Raw genomic sequence first — 15655 nt, 5'->3', positions numbered from 1 at the left:
CTGTCAGAAAGCTTGCGTCAGTAATACCCTTTAGGTTAGCCATCTCAGTAAGCATTACTATGTAGAGTCTTAAAGACGGCAGCCAAACTAACAGTTACAGTTTATAAAAAAAGTCCTGTAAAACAAAATATCATCCCTTGCAATGCTTAATTAAGTATTTTCTAGCTTCTCTGTCAATACACAGGCCTTTCTTTTTCCCTGAACGCTGACGCAAAATGCATTCTATCGAAGCCAAAACTGACACACAACTTTAAATCACACTGTGGAAGACCCTTGCTATGCTTGTTTGTGCAGAAGCTGGTTTACGTTGGAAATGTTTAGTGAGCTCAAACTTAATTCAAAATTATTTGTTACAATCTGTGCAGTGACTCAGAAGTTATGATTTGGCCAAGTTTCGGAGAACAGAGAATTCATTGCTTCTTAAACAGTCAAATAATTTTTCATTTTCTCCATTCTGTCCTCCTTTTTCAGGTTAATCAGGGATCCAAACCCTAACTCAAGCCTAAGCAGGCAGTTCGACTGATGGGTAATAAAGAATTAACCACTTTCTCTGCCTTCCACGACATTTTTGTTCTTGCTCCTACAGCAACGTTGTATTCCATTCTAGACACTCAATCCGTGATCGTGATTCAACAGGAGACAATGGTAGTTTTACAGTCCCAAGAGTGGACCGAAAACGTTACCATTGGCATAAAAGTGGCAGGGTACAATTGCGATTCTGCGTGTGGATGGGCAGGATGAGCATAGAATGGTCTCTGACACTGAAAGCAGTGCAAGAGAAAACTTAGAAAAGGTACATCTCTTGACAGTCTCAGTAAAGATACAGTAAAAGATCACCTCCTTCTGCAAGCCGGTGCAAGTCATATGAACGACTCCGGAGTTCAGCAAGCACGAACCATCTGCAGAAACAAGGAACGTTTGACAACATTCCATGCTCTCACAGTTATGTTAGGACCACTTTACTTTTTTTAAACAGCAATATCTGGAAAGCTATAACTGAGTACCCATCTTCTTCGTCAGATCGCAGGCAAACCTTTTTTAAAAAATTATTACTGCGTGTAGAAATTTCATCTCTAGTGCTATCGAGGTGCTGTGCTTTGAGCTTCAGTTCAAAGTCATTTCATTTTGTAACCATCACCACTTCACTGGCTATGTGACAAAAGCACCAAACCCCAAAACTCAGCAGAATGTCAGATGCATTTCACAACATTACATACCTTGCTGGTACAATGTAATCAGAGCTGGGTTTGTGGGGGGTTGGGGTTTTTTCGGTTTGGTTTGGTTGTTGAGTGAAAAACAACAAACAAGAGAACCAGTAAATGGCGTTGGACCTCAATTCAAGCTTCTCGCTGTTAAAAGCGGTGAAATACCTACCAAAATTATAGGTGCTTGGATGAAAAAACTGCTCCGGTGGTGGATAAGAAGGAGGAAGTCCCCGACTTAGACTCCGCTCACGGACCAGAATATCCAAAATGAGGTTTGGTGAAGTCATACTTATTGCAGTATCCAGTGACCACAGTGCAAAATAGGGGCAATCATGAAGGAACTCTTCTGGCCTTAAAGAAAACAAGTGCATAAGCTGAACGCCGACTTTCAAATGAATTATTTGCAGGGACGTTGAGAACAACTTAATGAAAATCTACCTTAGCGAGTCTGGCATTTGAGCATGATACCAGCGATTAATGTCAAATACAGCCAAATAAGTAGATGGTTTTCTCTGACCATATGTAGTCACTTGCCAACTGAAGATTGATACGCTGGTGTCAGGGGATATTACTGGAAAAGACAAGACGTTGTTTCTTATTTGTAGACAATATGATACAGCTGATATTTTTAAAACACCACTTTCTACTTTGGCTTAATTCTGTTCTATCACTCCTGAAACACACCACTTGCTAAGAATAATTAAAAAAATGATGTACGGAGTAGCAAACATCCCTGTGGTAGGTTTCAGTCATACTGCCCCTTTCTCTCATTCAAACTGTATCAGCTCTAAGCCAAATCAAATACACGCTTATTAACTAATTCGGTTTTCCATATATGAGGAGTTGATCAAGACATTTAGCTAGATGAATAGTTTAGCAAAAAAAGATGTGCTAGCAACACATACATTGCTACTTTCAGAAAGCAGACAAATACGTATTGTATACACTTGTATTGCTCAGCTGGCATTATTAATTTCCAGATTTGAGTCAATTACAAGTGTTAAGAATAGCTCCTCTCCAGCATATTCAGAATGAAAGAACACAACTAGCACACAAAAATAAATACAAAAAGAACCCAAACCCATCAAACAGGAAAGTGGAATAAAGACTGTAACATAAAACATTCACAATGCTGCACTCCAGTTCTCTCAGTAAGTGGAATGGTCTTTCTTCTCTGGGGAGAACGCATTCTCCAGATGTAAGAAGCAAAGTATGTGGTCTATCGTTCACCCTAATGGGGCAAGGAACAAGACGACACTTTGTTTGGCAAAATGATTCTCTCTTGAATTCATCATGACTGTTTAGGGATCCTCACACACTTTACTATGTTGCATTGTGAACTTCTGTGCCGTTTCAGTTTTGTTAGCCCCTGAAACTGCCTTTGAAGATAGCAATTATTTTCATCATTCAGAAGACAGCTTCATTGCTAGCCTCAACCCACATCCAGCAGAAGCTCATGTGTGCCTAGAACTTAACTTGGACAGATTCTGAAAAAAAGCTCATTAGAAACCATCAGAAAAATTACAGGTATTTCTCCATGCCTCAAACTTCATAAAAAGGAGACAGAAAGGTAACATTCCTAAGCAAGGGAGAGAATGTTCTTACTGTTCAAAGACAACAGCTGGAGGAATAGAACACTGACATGACCCCACCATACATCGCTATGGCATGTCAGCAAGCATAAAATAAAGGCTGTTTTTTCCTTTAAAGGAGTCCCACATAACTTAAGCACCCAATTTTTCTTTTTAAATAAGCCCAACAAGCTAGTCTATACAGATATTTAAGACTTGCAGACTGTGGGTACAGAGCAGCATTCATCGCTTAGATTCCGAACCCATTTATTTTAGAATAGCCAAATGCGGACATCAGAACAAACCTTTGTTAATGCTATCCTCTCCGTCAGCATGGTTGGGAAATTTTTCTACAATCTGACAGCTGAGTAATTTGGTATTGCTGGCCTCCCCTCTCAGGGGAATGGCTCCATCCGTGAGATCTAAACTGTACCTTTCGTCACAGTATTCCAAACCCTGGGGAAAAAATGGAAGGAGAGAGAAAAGGTCATTTGGAGATAAAAACATACATTATACCTAAATACGAAAGAACGTATATCTCTAATATAATATGCATATTCTAGTGTAGATTTCCCACGCGCTTATTTCTGATGGCAAATAGAAACTACAGCTGACATGCAAGAGAATTAAGTGCCAAATCGTAACGGGTAAGTTTGGCTGCAAAGGCTTTGCACGCTTTCAAAAGTTAGCATTTCCCTAACATTATTCATTTCTAAACATGTTCTGCAGAATGCCTTGCAACATCAAGGTTTCTTTACAAACCTAAATATATATCTACAAAGAGATATCTGAAATAATGCAACACGTCACATGCATGCAAAGCTCTTTGCTCCATGTCTTGAGAACAGAACTGAGGTAGGTAGAGAAGTCATGGCATTACAGCAGCTAAAGCTCTTTTGAGAGGTGTTCTCTATAAGCTCACCACTAGAGTGAAAGCGCATCTCTCTCTCTAGTAGCTATGAGAACTTCTTACTGCTTAGCCATCTCCTTTCAAACCACGTAAGCTCTTACCAGCTCCTCCTCTAATCTGGTCAGAGACTAATGGGTGAAATATCCCTCAGTTCCTTCACCAAGCACACCCAACAGCAAAAGGGGAAAACAGAGAGGACGTGGGATGCACATAGGCAATGCGTTTAGGATCACAAATTCCTACGGAGTCAGCAAACTACGTTGGGATATTCAGAAACTCCAGCAGGATTGTGTTGAACCTCTGATACCACCATTTTCTAAGCAAGCATTAACTGAAATACTGCCTCTCCAAATACAGCATTCCTTCAAACTGTCTACAATGCAACACATGAATGTGTGTATTGTGGACAAATAGCCGCTCTACAATTAAGAAAAAACCCAAACAAAAAACCAACAACAACAACAACAAAACCCCACCAAATTAAATTTTAATTTAAAATTAGGAAAAAACCCAATCAGGGTGCTCTGTTCCTCTAGAGCATCGTACGTTTGTGTCATAAAAAAAATGCACATAAAGATAAGGAGATGACATCCATATTTAGACCACGCTGAATGACTTGAAGATATTTATACCTTGTCACCAGGATAGGTAATGCATTTTAAAGAAACACCACCTTTTCCAAACGCCTAACCTTCATCTATTCAACAGCAACATTTACAGATGAGGAAGGAGCTTTCCCATATATAAGGAAAAAGGTCAACATTTAAACTTATTCAAAAAAATCAAAACGCCCCGTCCCTATTGAAACGGAGTACCACGATGCAAGAATCACCCCTATTTCATTGCATACCTATTGAGAACATGCAAGAGAAAGTATCAAAAGAGGAGGAAAGAATTGCTCGGAATTAAGATCGCTTCCCCCTCAAAAAGATTTTGGAAGAGTTTCAAATATACTACCGAGAATTATACATTATACAGATGCGTCTGCTATCTGTTACATCTCTGAGATATAATGATACCTCACCTCTATTTTAAACACAACATCATCATTGGAGCCAGTTCTAACAATTTACGTCTACTCTTTTGACCAAATCATACCACCGGTTCCTGTATTGACGTATTTTGCTGGCTTTAAGAGTAGATTTCATAGGTAACCCAGCCAAAAAGTAGAAGGAGATATCTTTAGAGCTCCTACATTTCAGGACCAACACTTAAGAGAGACACTGTAGACACAGTTCATTTGAAGTCCTGCTGACAGAGCTCAAAAGAGAAACAAGAATATATAAACCCAAAGATCAGAAAAGAATAAAGCTGCATGACCTTACTTTAAGAAAGGGAGACAGACAGAAGCTTGCAGTTTGGTTAAACAAAGCTATTCAAAGCCCTATCTTCTCTTCTGACATGCCATTAATCTGGTGTTTAAATGAAGAATAATTTTATTTGTAAAAGCTGCTTCCTCCTCAGCAACTGAATTTATACGGGCTCTCTGCAGATGAATCTAGTTGGAACACACGACGCCGCAGTATGAAATGGCGTGAGTTGTTGTCAAAAAGTATGGACAAAGGCCATGCCCAAGAAGACGCAGCCAAAGATTACGGTTTTTTAGTCACCTCTGAATTTTGATGGTAAATATTACCCCTGCCAACTTAACTGATCCTCACTTAGAGAAAACTACGATTTTCATCCTTTCACATACGTGCACGTCTTACCTCATACATGAACTGTCCTGATGCCAAGCGTTTTCGGTCACCAAATGCTAACTGCAACAGACGTAAACTCACAACGTCACCTTCACTGAAAGAGGTGTAAATTATGAAATTTGATTACAAAGCTGCTTTATAGTCCTCATTACCATTTTATTACATCTAGACTGAAGTTTTCTTAATAGCGCGCTCTTGCTGAAGAGACAAACAGCACTTCCCAAGACATGATAATTGGTCACATTTGGCCGCTGAAACAGAAAGGAGGAAATTTTGACACTAACCGCTTCAGGGGCAAATGCTAACCATACCCTTTGAAAGCTTTACTGTGTTGTATGGGCTAAAAATTGTCGGAAATAGTTCTTCACAGGGAAGAGTTCTCAATCAAAACTGCTTTAAAGTCAAACTTAAAAAGATTGCCACCCTATGAACAGCTGAGTTGATCAAACAGCTTGCTGATGCTGAGAGAGAGAGAGATACCTTTCTCTCCTTCCCTCACCACCAGAGTTCCAGTCCCTCTCTTGCATATGCTGCACCCTTCCACATATCGATTTCATCCATTAGCCCAGCAGGAAGCCATTGACTTTTCTGCTGAACAGTGATCGTTCTCTGCCAGGTGAGCTGAACTGGCTCATGAAGGCTCCAGAGACTGCTAAAGTTGGCACAAGGTAATGGGCAGTACCGTCACCTCCCTCCTTTCGGGGCAGCAGGCTGTTATGTCGGCACGGTTAGTGTTCTAGGTGTGCAGCCTCAACTACTGTGTTAATACCATGGTGTGAATATCAGACAAAGCATGAAGCAGTCATCAAGCAACAAAGGAAAACACTTAAGAACGCAAGCACTAAAATACAGCCACTGTTGCTTTGCCTTCTTTCAGAAGAGAGGAACTCCTAGGTCCCTCCTTCACGTCCGTTGAATCCTGTCAAAATTGCATTGTAAGCTTAACAGCTTCCCTACCTGAGAGAATCTCCCGCACAGCTAAACAAACAAAACAAATATACAGGTATTAACTGTATGTGAACAAATATATCTCTATATATAAAAATTAATTCAGTGGCTAATAGTAAGTTTTTCTTCACCTTTCTTGTGTAGACTGAACAGCCCACAAGTAGCAACAATTGCGAGGATCATTCTCAGGCTCTTGAAAAGTAACAGCATAGACAGGAATCCTTCCTCCTTCAAGCTGAGAGTGGTGCCTACAGGTTAAGTCACATTATTAACATACTTAAGACTTTCAACATATGCCCTAATTGCAGGAACTTCTTCTCAAAAATAATTTTTAAAATCTGTTTCGTCAAAATACACACATTTCCTGCTTTCACTGAATACTACTGATAGAACAAACCGTCGTATGGAAACCAGCTCTATCACATCCTAACTGCTTGGCATAACCCAAAGAAGCATGCTTTCCACAATTCCTCAATCCACAGGCACAATACGGAAAACAATCCTAGTCCATTGGGGAGAAGGCGGTCCCATTTAGTCCATGTATGACTTAACAATTATTTCAGAAGAGGATTGCTAAACCCTCCAAGACTATACTCAGAATTTCAGTCCCCGAAAAAGTTCTCTTTAAATTAACATACTTCCTTAAGCAAAACATTGAGAGCCCTGCACCTCCAGGCATGGCCAAGTGTAAAGGCCTACTTACTCCCTCTGCAAAGTTTTCATATTCCATAGTGACAGGTAGCCGTCTGAAAAACCCACAGCGAGCTGATTGCTTCTGCTTATGTAGCACAGGGTTGATACTGCTGTTCCTGAAGGATTTTGTAATTGCAAACAGAGATGTCTCCCTTCTCCGGCCACAGTTTCTCTTCTTTGTGCAACTTCAGCAGGAATTCCAGTGACAGCTTCCAGACCTAGACACCCAACACCACGCAATAAATGAATGCGTTATGCCACTGAGGTTGCATTTTAAACACTGACGTGACAAGGTGTATAACCTAATTCTACCGTCCCAGGCAAAATACCCCTTTATGCAACACTGGTTTTGCCATTTCCATTTTGTACGTTTTCAAAGAACGCCACAACTCTCTGATGGGAAAGTTGTTCTCACTCGTCGTTCAAAACCAGGTAAAAGTGTAGCCTTCATAGACAAATTCTTCTTGGACTCTGTAAATCAGGAGTTTGGGCCTCATGACGAAGCTATTTGAAGTGACATCAGCTCCTGAAGCCACTGTTGTAATAGCCAAAACAGTCTATGCAATCTGAATACACAAATCAGAGATTTCGTTCATCCAAACGCATGACTTTTGATAAGTCGGGTTGATTTTAAAAAACAAGCCTAAAATTTGCCCCAAGTCAATTAACAGAAGCAGAAGAACATTCCCAAGAAATAGGGCACCTCTGACACAACTTCCTATCAGGCAGCTGCACTGACTCAGATGGGAAAATTCCTACACCTCACTGGCAAGAATCATAGTGACATGGGGATCTTGGTGGGAGGGGGGCATTTATAACATTAGAAGGCGTATTAAGCCACTCCCATTTTTAATCACTTCAGCACTACATGATGTCAAACCGTCGCCTGTAACCAGTAGCCATGAATGTCTGCACACGAGTATCTTCAAAGCGGGATGCATATAGTTTCTTTAAAAGACACAAGATTTCTGACTTTTAAATTCAAGCTTAAAAACGGCAAGCTTACCCGATGCTTCTCTTTCATTCTGAGTGCAAGAACAATCATCCAAACAAAGGTCAATGAGAAGTAGATGACCAACATCTGTAGCCACGGCTGCCACTCCGAAGAACCATCGCAGACTCTGATGTAGGTGCCGAGTGCTCGTACTGGGTCCTCCGTGATTAGTTATGGGTTCTATGGCAGTTACCTGCAGGAAAGCGACAAGTTAATATTGAACTGAATTAACTTCAGCTGAAAAGGTCCATTCTATTATTACAGCTTACCAATTGCCACTCCCTACTTAGAAATAATTAACTCTAAGAATTAAACACAGAAAACCAGGTATATGCAAGAAACTTCATCCTATTTAAGGGACTTCAGTTAGAAAGACAAAGCTACACCTAGTTCTCCCACTGCTCACAGCCCATCAGCACTGCGATACAGTCTACGCCTTCTTTGCCAAACAGGTATTCGGAGAGATCATGGCTGTAAGTCAGATGAGGCAGCGGTCAAGCTGCATGGTAGACACACCATTTTCCATGGGAATGAAACATTTGTGGAAAGTGTTGAAGGGAGATAGTAGCTTAGCAAAATTTACACGAGTCCTCATTTAGAATAAAAATAACCACCAGATAAAGTCAGAAAAGGTGTAAATGCACACCAGCACTTTTAGGAATGTTAACAGAAATTTTAAAAGCCAGCCTAAAACAACGGCAAAAAGAACAGCAGCTTGTTAGAGAAAGAGCTAACTCCAGCTAAGGAAGAAGCGCACACTGCTCTTGAACATGTGGAGCAGTCTGCACGCAGCTTTATTACAAGGGGAAGACAGACCTTTCAGCACCTGCAACACGTCCCAGGACTATACGGACTGCTCTAGCAGAGATACAAGCGCACAAAGACTCCGGCACTAAAGCTATACAACAAAAGAACAGAGGCTATGGTTTAGCCTTCTTACAACAAAACCAGGAACCTTTACATCAACAGCACAGTTTGACAGGAAAGTAAAACAGAGAAGTGAGCATCACAAGGCAGTCCATTTTTTAATACATTTCCCCCGCCCCCCCCCACCCCCCAAGAGGTGGGGAAAAATAACCAAACCCCTAAGCCCCAAAGCTTTCTCCTCTCCCATATCAAGCACTTGCTGGGACTACACTGCCTGGAAATCTACCACAGAATTTACCTTTCATCTTGGTCACGAGAATTCTAATCTTAGAAGTACCTACAGTAATTTGGACAACTTGCGTTTCTGTCGGATTTATAGGAAAGCTAATGAAATTTCCAATCTTCAAAATACTGTACATATCTTGCTGCAGAATTAGCCAAAGGTCAAGTGTTCCTTCTAACTTCTTTTTCTTTTAAGATTTCTTTCGTTGTACAACTGGCCCCAAAGGAATCTCTTTCATTTTTGCATACGGTCTTCCAAAAATGTTGCCTGGTTTTAACACTTCAGTTTTCCACGTAGAAGCTCCTGAAACTGCATATTTTTCCACCGCGCTATGCACTGGCTTTTCATATTCTCCCAGACTACTGCCAACTCATTCTGGGAATGAAGAAAGGACGCTTTTCTCACCTCACTGAATCTGAATGCTACCCTTCTGCCTCATACAAACCAGCAAAATTTGAACCCTTCCATAGTTCTGAAACATACAACCATTAGAAACCAATTCAATATAATGAATGTTTTAAATTCAGATTTGCTTTTACTAGAATCCAGTTCAAATAATACTCCATTAACTCTTTCAGTTGTCTGCGGCATTTCACCTGTATATCCAGAGGGCAGTTAGAGAGCACAGAATCACAGAACCATTAAGGCTGGAAAAGACCTGTGAGATCATCAAGTCCAACCATCAACCCAACACCACCATGCCCACTAAACCATGTCCCAAAGTGCCACGTCTACACGTTTTTTGAACACCTCCAGTGATGGTCACTCCACCACCTCCCTGCATAGCCTCTTCCAATGTTTGACCACTCTCTCCGTAACAAAATTTTTCCTAATATCCAGTCTAAACCTCCCCTGGCGCAACTTGAGGCCGTTTCCTCTCGTTCTATTGCTAGATACATGGGAGAAGAGACCAAGGAAAAAAAAAAAGGAAAAAAAAATTATGCCTAAATTCTTTCTCAGCTTGTGAGTTTGGGTTTTTTAACTCCTTCTTTGCTCTCTGAATGACTACACATCTACTCTTACACTAAAAGGCAGTCATACAGTCACTATAAATACCCTGTATTAATACACTAATGGCTTGACATCTTGGACCAGAGTTGCTCAAAGTTAGGGTTAACCTGTAGAACTTAGTTGTCCACTGAAGATATACCCACACGGAAAACAGTCCAGAAATTAAGGTGCTCATCAAAGCCTTAAAACAGTAACAACAAAAACTGCAGAACGTGATGTTAAGACTAGGTCTGCAGTTTAGTTTTAAAAATAATCATTACGGAAATCAGAGAAACGTTCAGGCAGATTAAAAACGCATGTTACGTAACGTATAATTTGGAAGTATGAGTTACAGAATAAATTCAAAGCATAGGCACAGTGGCCAAGGGCAAGTTTTATCTACTTGTTTTTGCTAACCCTTACTCCCACTCACAACTTAGAAGTTAACAGTCCGACTAGCAATACCTGTGGCCTGTCTGTGCTGATCTAACTAAGCTAATAGCAAAAAGATAGGAAGCAAAATGAAAGCAACAGGCCAAACATGCTTGTCATCAAGAGCGTTGAGGGCATAAGAGCAGAACTTCAGGTAAGCTTTGGCTTTATTCCAAAATCCATAACCTTTATCACACAACAGCCAACTTTTCCCCCCGAGGCTTCTTTGTATTTTCTCCTGAACCATTGTCTTGCGGTATAGAAGAACTCCCCAATACAACTGGCAGGTCTAACTACATTCTATTTCAAATCACCTTGGTAGACATAGATTCGGTATGTGACGTGATCCTTCTTAACCTTTCCTTTTTCTATTCCCTGCTTACGTAGATCAAAGAAATAAAACTTAACAAAGCTATGACCTTTTTCACAAACATAGTTTACTTGCTGATTATACGCTGATGTCAGCACACAGCTTGTCCTTCCACCTCAAACTCTAAGATTTATCAAGATGTTAGGCAAACTAACACAGCGGAGCACCAACCCAACTCATATCTTCAGAAATTACCACAATACAAATGCTTACTGCTAGTAATCACGCTGTAGCACTACAAACAAACAAAACTCCCTCCAGCTGCATTCTAGCCAGTCAAACCAAATCACGTTATGGAAAGCTGAGTAATAGAAAAGTATTTATTTGTGGCAGATTCTAAGGTGAGAAAAATACAGGGAATCTGGGTTTTCTATTAACTGATGCTGATTCTTGTTTACATTAAGACAATGAGACTAGGGGACATTACGACACTTGAGTTTATGGGTTACAGAAGACAGAAAAAAATGAGTAACATCACACCAGTGCATCCCACCTACACAAACACAATATTCAATGAGCAGAGATTCAAGGACTTCAGACTGAAAGTCAATCTTTCAACAGTCTGTCAGATACCTCACTCAAGGCTCGTTTTTCCTACTTAAGTCAACACAAAAATGTGTTCTGCTCTAAAGTCAGACCTGCTTGCTAGCCTGAGATTCAAGGGAATGTGTCTCAGTCATTTACAGCACAACTGTGGAAGTTTGAGGTATTTTAAAGACATTATTTCTAACAGAAATTAACCGTTTAGGAAACGCATGCTACGGACGCTTGAAAGAGTGGGGTTTTTTCCTTTCTCACTCTGGCCAGGAAAAGGTATTTTGCAATGCCTTTTTGTGGAAGCAGAGAATTAGGTAACTATGTGCTCTACAATAAAAGCAGGAAATTTGGTTTACTCTCAGTAGACTCAGAAGATAATGGTACCGTTATGCCAAAGATTTTACATCAAGGCTCTCTCGACTGGATTCTCTGAAGTCACAGTACGTTATATACACATACATATATATATATATACACATACACATACATATATATATATAACACATACACATACATATATATATGTACGCAATACAGAACAAAACACCTCCTACAAAGAGGCGCTCCAAAGCTTTTCCTGAAGCAGGATTATGCAGCACCTAACAACATAAAAGCTTCCTTTCGCCGCTTAAAAAGTACGTACCCTTCCTGGAAGAACAACTGCTTTAACCACTCTCGATATTCCAAGGTCGTACAGACAGAGAACACTTCCCGCTGCTTCTTCCAACCCAACCAGTAGTCCAGTTCTCCTCTGCCAGGAAAACTCCTTTACCACACGAACAGTGGGACGCCGTCTATTTACTCCACTGAAACGATATGCAGAGCGCCGCTCTCCTGTCACAGAGTTCACCACCTCCAGTTGAGGACCACACGCCAACCATGCTAGGCCATTTCTCCCTGTAAGAGAAAAGAAAGCCGACTAAAGCAAATTTCCAACACAAGACTCAAAACATCTGAAAAAAGTCACAGTCACTGCCCCTTTCCTTCAATAAAAGGCCCTAACGGAGGAAGACCGACTCCCCTAATTCTGGTCAGTTCTCTAAAATCACCCATTGAAACCCTCAAGCAACACATCTTAACATCAACCACCTTTTTATTTTGCATTTGTACTTGTCATTCCTGCACTGAAGAATTTTGATCGTTTGGGATAAAGATTACAATATATTGATCTATAGTCTTTATACCATAGTCGGCTTGGTTTTGCTAGAAATCACCTACATACAGACGGGAATACAAGTCTTAAAGCATACTTCAAACATAACAAATCTAAGCCAATTCATTTTTAGTTTATAAATTTCACTTGACGCGTGCCTACTTTGGGCAGGGATTTGGACTTCAGCAAGAAATTGTCTTAAAACGGGCACTGCGTTAGTAAATTTAAACTTTTACACGTGCCGATCACAGAAAGAATTTAAGACATTTGCTCCACTGAACTGCTTCAAACTCGAAGGAAGTATTAACTCCGTTACTGCATTGACAGTTAGGCAGATAGATTCTACCTGGTCTTGACAGAAGCCTCGACATCCAGCTCGGCACCCAGCTCTGCTTTCAGATCACCTGGAAAGTCAACTACCTAATCTGCTTAGCCACTTCCAGCAGCTCTCACTGCCTACTCATCTGCATCCTATTAAATACTTTGGAAATACGGCTGCAGCGCTTAACAGTGCTGCCCTCTTCCTTCTGTTTTTATTCAGACTAGAAAAGAAAAAGCAGGGGCTTTTGCCGCTGTAACATTGTGGGAGAACTATTTCTGTGTGTGATGTTATGATGGTCATAGAGCTTGAGCTGGTGCAAATAAATACGGCCCAAACCAACACTATTACTTTTTGCAAAACTGCCTTGTATTTAAGTAGAAATTGAGGAGGGCTCACTGACTCAGCAGGTTTAAGTAAATTATTCTAATAGCACAAGACCAGTGCACGTGGTTGTAATTTCAAAGTTTAACTATACTAGTGTTTTAATATTAGCATTTTCAATCGTTACAACTTCCTTTTTGTTCTCTCCAAACTTGATGCATCTTAACAGCGCCAACCTGACACAGTTGATACTATGACCCTATGCTTCAGGTAACCTCCAGGCCGTAACAGCTTTATACCACCACCAAATTTAAGGGAAAATGCTCACCTCTAGAAAGCTTCCCGCACAGCACAGAATCTAGGGGTATGCCATCTTCCCCAAGTGCCTGAAGAGTCACCTCTGGAAACTGCAGCAGACTGCTCGTTGCCCGAGCCGTTAGCTCTCCCATTCTTCACTCTAAATAAAGAAAACAATGCAAAAATAGACTCATGTCAGCCATAAATAGTTTTGAGCTTGACAGAAGTTTGCCATATTTTACTCCTGCAGAAAGAGGATTTTGTGAGCGAGTTAGCCGGTGATTTAGTGAGTACCACTGGGTCATTTCTTTCCCACTTAGGCAGAAAACCTCCCCCAAATGTTTTAGGCAAAACCCCTACATTTAATCCAAAACCAAAGTTTTAGTCTCAAAAGCCACTAGCACAACAGAGACTGTCTGTATCAGAATTCTGGAGTCAGGCTTACTTCACACAAGTGCACCCTACACATTGTCTTGCAGAGGTTGTGCGGATGCTCCACAAGCTCTCCGAGAAGCACAGATCTACAGCAGAAGGTGAGAAGAAGAAAGAATTTTAGCTCTCTAGCCCAACAGCCCCCAACAGCTAAGATCCTGTATCTGATGCAGACCGTAGCCTTGATTTCCCTTTAAATGAGAAAACAAACAAAACCAACACAGATCGGAATTTGACACTTCAGCCAGTTTACCCAGCTACCTCCTATGGTTATTCTCTAACACAACTATACTGCCATTCAAGAGTTGCAGTCCCTGCCTAACGTGGCTAAGCTAGCAAAAGTTCCTAAAGCCAGTTCTGAAATTGCGCTCTTTTTTACATTGCTTGTTCTACCTGGACAGACGGATGGAGGTGCCGAGTGTCTCAGTACAGAACACACGCAGCCTTCCAGCACAGGGAGACAGGAGTTAACAAGGCATTTCCAGCGTACCACACCACTTGCCCCTCTCAGCACAAGTTCCGGAATCACAGAATCACAACAAAGAGGATTCCAATCCCTGGAACCCACGTGGCCCAACCCCCCCGCTCAAGCAGGGTCACCTAGAGCAGGCTGCCCAGCACTGTGACCACACAGCTTTTGAATAGCTCATTCTGAAACGTACTTTTACGAGCAGCAGACAGCTCCAGACCCGGAGTCACCTTCCTTCATTAAGGAAGAAGTCAAGCACTTTTGTTTAAGGTATGATGCGTGCTTCGTGCAAAAATCAAGAGACCCCCACAAAACGCGCTGGATTCCTGTAAAGCTGTGCTCTCCCCATTAAACCCAGCCCTCTTGCCGCGATCGCCGCTCTACGCAGATAGCGAATTTCCTGACGCCTCCCTTTGGCAGTTACCCATGTTGAAGCAAAGAAACGGTTCGCGAAGAGCAACTGGGAGGGGAGCAGCGTACGGCCTTTCAATGAAGGTGTGCCTTGAACAATTTATTAAGCAAGTCACCATCAGACCCCGTCTTTCCCAGAGCAGCCTGTCACGCACTCCTTGGCTCTTACACACCACAGCCTCCTACTGAAATGCTTCTGTCTGGCTAAATAAGTCACGTTGAGATCGGTTGCTTTCAGAAACATGCCCCAAATTAAAAGCAGTATTAACCTTTTTTAAGAAAAAGAACAAAGAACGCGTCTGCCCCACATTCTAGGGTGTTTATCTCATGACTGGTTTTACAGGGAATATCTTTGGTTCTCCCTGTCAAGGACTTTGAAACGACACAAGCCTGAGCTGCTTCGACATGGCTCGGTGCATTCACTGGCATCTCTTATTTCCGTAATAATTTCTTGTAACGACAAAATGAAGACCACAAACTACAATGTAGTTAGAAGTAGACAGCATATTCTGTCAGCTGAACTCATGAGAGATTTGATATTACATTGTGGACCCCTAACCAAGGGCTACGTTATTGCCAGTTTACCCAGGCTTAAAAGCCCCTGGAAGGTCTTGTCGGGGCATTGCTGGCAGAGAGGTGTGTGAGTAACAAATCTGAAAGATGACAAGAAGGGGAAAACATCAGACCACAGGTTAAGGTATCTGGCCGCGATGCCTGTTACTGGAAAACTCGCCTGAGCCACGGCGGCAT

The sequence above is a fragment of the Gavia stellata genome, unplaced genomic scaffold (assembly GCF_030936135.1).
Source record: "Gavia stellata isolate bGavSte3 unplaced genomic scaffold, bGavSte3.hap2 HAP2_SCAFFOLD_157, whole genome shotgun sequence".
Lineage (NCBI taxonomy): Eukaryota > Metazoa > Chordata > Aves > Gaviiformes > Gaviidae > Gavia > Gavia stellata.
This window is presented reverse-complemented; position numbering follows the sequence as displayed.